Source organism: Amblyomma americanum, unplaced genomic scaffold, assembly GCF_052857255.1.
Source record: "Amblyomma americanum isolate KBUSLIRL-KWMA unplaced genomic scaffold, ASM5285725v1 scaffold_412, whole genome shotgun sequence".
Lineage (NCBI taxonomy): Eukaryota > Metazoa > Arthropoda > Arachnida > Ixodida > Ixodidae > Amblyomma > Amblyomma americanum.
This window is the reverse complement of record NW_027526883.1, coordinates 107,898-113,094: the sequence shown is the minus strand read 5'-3', so window position 1 is coordinate 113,094 and position 5,197 is coordinate 107,898.

The window sequence follows — 5,197 nt, the reverse complement described above, 5'->3', positions numbered from 1 at the left end:
AAGTTGGCCGAGTAAAGACTTTGTTGCACGCAAAGCTGCCTTTTTTTCCGGAACTGTCGTCCCACCACTGGTGATATCTAATTTTTCTAGGCGGTGTGCAATTGCCAGATGTATACTGTTTCGCGAGGCTTACCATCCGTTCATCGTTCTAGTTCAGCCACGAGAAATTTATCCCCGTTCGCTCCCCTGTTTCCCGCCCTGTTAAGCAGTTCGAAGTTGTCTCCCCTGCCACAACTCATCTTCAGAAAAATGTAACTGATCACGGGGAGTGGATTTTTGAAAAGAAGTAAATATAATTGAACTGCGTTGAACACTCGTACTCTAGAAAAGAAAATTAGCAAGTAAAGCAAAAAAAAAGTACTTTTTTAATAATAATCAATCGCTCTTTATCGCGTCATGCACAAGTACGGCTCCATAATTTCCTCCATGAGCTTTCTATGCAGATTTGTGGAAACGAGCACATGCCTTGAGACGTGGGCCTATTCTTCTAAATATTCCATTCCGCTCTAGCCGTTTCTGTTCAAAGACCATCAGTGCCATAGGCGACATGCTGGCGCCTGCAATATCGTTTTCATCCCAGAATGTTTAAAGAACATTCCTGACGATTTAGCGACTTAATGCACTAATGAGAGCCGTGCAGTCAGGAAACATTGTAATTGGCAAAGTATGGCGCGTGAGTGCCGTATACGTGTGAATGTTTGCGTCCCGGCATTGAACGTGGGCTGTGAGGAATGCAGTATCGTGCAGTGCCCTGGATTAATTGAGACTACCTGGGGTTCTTCAGCATGCACTGATATCGCACGGCGCAACAGCGCGCCTGATTTAATTCATTGTAATTTAATTCATTCACATTAGACTAAGCAGACTACGCTTGGCGAGGAAGACAATTGACTTTCACGAGACAGCATTCATTCCCGAGAGATTATGAACGCAAAAATCAAGGAATTGTATAATTAAAAGGTTTCGAGTATTATCTTATGCGCCGCAGATCTCGCCGTAACTAAGGAAGCAAATTAGGAAAGCACTTTCGTTTTTATTTGAAATTCGGTTGGACGTCTGTCTTCTTAACACAATAAGATTCTTGGCCGCGAGAACATTTATTTCCATGAGCATGTCCATTCGGAACTGATATAAAATGATCGATAAGTGTAGCCAAGCTATACTCTGCGTTTTTGCTTGCAGGTGATGAAAGCGTTGCTGACTTGCCAATGACTTCCCGTCCCAGAGGAAGGCAGGTCCTAAGCAGACTGAGGCTCCCCTCTCAATCCTTGTTCACTTTGCTTTTTTATTGTCAAGAATCCCACCTTTTTGTCCACTCTCTATAATGTATGCCGTAATATCCGGTACACAGCCCGCTCTGGGTGCATAGCCCGCAGGGCTCAATTTTTGCTGAAAAGAAAATTATTTACTAGATTCTCCATGCCCGGCACATTGCTCGCAAAAGAAGGGCGCACAGGCAGCGCATAAAAAGGTATGTGCACACACAGCGCAAGTATCAAAAAAAAATTCGTAGCAAAAAAAATGTTGAGAATTTTATGCCATTTTCGGCGGTATTATGAAGAGAGTACGCTATAGTCCGATCTTATAGGCAGTCCGCAAAGCGCAAAATTTCAACCTTCAAGCTTATATAGCCCGTGGACTGTACACTGGAAAATATGGCAAATTTTATTACGTCGTCTAGGCACAGTGCTGGTGTACCAACGTTCCACTTGGCAGCGGGAATCGTTTATCACGCGCATTAAAGAGAAAGACGCGCATAACTGCGTTCAAAGAAAATAAATTGCTGAAAATACAAGCGCCGATCCACGTAACAGTGCAGGCCTTCAACGCTAACTGACGCATAAGTTCCTGAAAACAAAACAGGATTGTGGCAAAACTTCAACCAATAGTACCGGCTAACACAGATGTCTCGAGGGCTAAGTTGGTGGCAAGTTCGCCCTGTATACTTGAATCTTTCTGTTCACGCCCGCTTCGCTTTCCTTGTTTTCCAGTTCCCTGAGTTTCATTATGACGTCGTTTGAATTCCAGAGCTCGAGGAATGTCACCAGAAGGATCGGTAGACCGTGAAAAATGTGCTTAGCGATGTTTCGGCAACGACCGAAGCCAAAAACCTTGGGCAGCTAAAGAAAGGGCGTTGCAAATACGCGGTCTCCGTCGCGTTGGCAGGATTCCGTCCCAGCTTTTGTTCAACGTTTCACGACTTTTGCTTTCCTTCCACGGGGTAAATATGGAGCCTGCCCGACGCAGACTTTCGGGAGGCGTGCCGTACTCGTGAAGCCGGAGGGAAAATATATTATACGCCGGCGTGGCCCAATGGTGCCATCCGGCGAACATCAACGCGGATGTTTTGGTCCGCTCGAAGCGGCGCATTTTTGATGAGACAAGCTGAAATCGCTCCCTTTTCGGCATTCTTTCGGGCGGGGAAGTTTTCCCGCGCAGGCATTTGGGACGTGAATATCCTGTGGTTGAATAACGAAGCTTTCACTTCGGCATGGCTAGGCACAATTTGTATATTGCATCAATGCGATTCCCGGAGTTTTTTTCTTGTGTGTGTGTGTGTGCGGGGGGGGGGGGGGGTACTGTTTTTATGATGTCTACAGCTTGTAGACTGCTCTGTACCGTTTTGAATAGGGGAGAAGGAAAATTAATCAAGCAATTAATTCGGGCAATGTGGCACTTCAGATGCTGGATTTGTTCAATCCAGTGCTTGCAGCTCTCCAGTAGCTGGCACAACGCATCCGCCAGCCTCATCCTTCCGAGAAGAAGTCCGATGGTTACGTTGTCATCAACATTATCAGCCGCAACGCCAAGCAGCCTTTCCATCCACTAGAACGTCTGCGCTGCCTGTCTGCCTCGTATTAGTGATGGAGAACGGAAGACGTGTGCTACTCAGGACAAAGCGTTCGGTAGCCCCTGAATGTGCAGGCTACAGCTGCGGCGACCAGTGGCTTTCAGTGCCTTTGTCATTGTTTGTCGTGCTAGATACAGACCACAGTGCTCTACTTCTTATTCTTGTACCCCCCCGCCATCCCTCTCCCTCAGTGCAGGGTAGCCAACCAGAACATTCTACTGGATAACCTCCCTGCCTTTCCTCTGCCACTTCTCTCTCTCTCTCTTTCTCTCTCTGTCTCACACTCTCCCTCTCTCTCTCTCTCATTCAACGCTTTGTACCAGGGGCTCAGGAGAAAGAATTAAATTTATCGCCAATATCTTCAGCCTAACCACGTCCCTCTAGTTAACCCGGTCCTGCAACAAGTCAATTATAAAGCACATATTCAGAAACAATTACGGCCTGGTATTACTTTCAACTCGTAGTGAGAACTGAAAGCCCTTCATTTATTTTTTTTTTCCTGGCATGTCAAAATGCATGTCGAAAGAAACGTGCTAGATGAATCGACCAAAAGCTGTAAAGGTCCAGAACGCAAAAATACCTCGTACTCAATCCAGAATTTCTAATGATCAAAAGAACCATAGGTCCTGTCCTCCTTCCATGCACTTATCCAAGGAGAGGCCCAAAGCACCCCTCCACCCCCCCCCCCCCCCCCCCCCCCGAATCAAGTTCAAAACCGCACCGCCCCCCTGTTCTCTTGGCAGTGCTCAACCAGCCGCCAACACCCCCCCCCCCCTCCCCCAATCCACCAGCACAAAAATTACCTTCGGCCCCTCCAGAAAAAAATTCCTGGCTTTGTGCCTGCCTCCAGCCGAAGACGTTGAACCTTTCTGTACCTTCTTTATGGATTTCTTTATAACTGAAGGACAGATATCATTTTTCTCTACATCACCTGACCTGCAATTCCATCAATAAAATTTTAACGATCAGAGAAATCAGCCGATGAACAAAGCATTTACCAAGAAAATTTTCTGATAAATAATTTATACGCCTCTCAAGGTTTCCTCATAACGTAATTATGTCCGCTGCGCGCTGTTCAGAAAGCGTCACGTTGTCGATCGGAGGTTACAGTGATGGTTCCAGAAAACACTATGAACATCAACCATGGGCGCTTCCTCCAGCGCAAGAACATAGGGCTCCTACGCAGAAAAAAAAAACAAGCGAGCGTTAGAAACGTGACAATTTTAGGTACAGGGTTGGTCAAAAGTTTCCAGGCCACAGGGTCTGCTATTGAGCCGTATAGTCGGACAGTTACGACACCACCAAGCTCAAAAGATCTGTACAAGATAAAAGAAGTGTCGTTCTAGCCTCTCAGAACCTTGATAGCTTTATCGGCATCTTAAGTGCCCGAATGTACCGTTGAAAAGCAGACCCTGTGGCGTGTTAACTTTTCACAAACCCTGTACATATGCATCTATGATGATGTTTATTTGCTTTAGTTTTAAAGAGCGCTCTGCGCCCGCACTCTTTTCGAAAAGTGCTGAGAAACTATATACTTTTCTTGGGAGAAACGTTGCTCAGCAGAGTAGAAAACAGATAATACAGCCTTTTTTTTTTCGAGATGAAATCGCTAAAGTAAGTTATGTGGGAATGGCACTTATTATACTTTTATTTTTGCACCTAACAGCTCTACATGAATGAAAACTCCAAAAATTTAAGTGGCAGTGACTAGTCGCTCTTTAATGAAAGATCTGCAGATCAAAAAACCGGCACATTTTTAAGAATTTAGCCCTGCGAATATGTCAAAAGAGAAGTGCTAAATGAATCAGGATATCGAGCCCTCTTTGTTCAGGACCCGAACATATCGGGCACTGAAGAAAGAACTCCTCCTGATAAGGAGGGCAATAGACTCTGTCCTCCAAGAAACGGCCTTTCACCCTCTTATGCCTTCTTTATTGATTTCTTTAACCGAGCGACATACACGCCTTCTCTCCACTTCGATTTTAAACAATTCTTTCAATAAAATTCAATGAAAATAAGGTTCGGCTCTTCTTCTTTCACTGCCAATAAAAAAAAAGGAGAACACTTTTTTTTGTCCGACATATTTCCTTCTGCTTTCCTAAGGCACCTTATTAGGCTGAAGCCTTAGAAACATTCATAGACATATAAATATCTTTATAATTCAGATCGAGGTGCATCGTCTAAAGCATGAGGGTCCTCTTTGTGCGGGAAAGGAAAATAAAATTCATTCTCCAAAAACACTCTTGGTGGTCCCAGAACTTATAAAGCTTAACCCTCTGAGTGCTAAATTAATAAATGTACTATGCAATAAATTAATTGCGGTCACATAAAGCAAACGACAGATTG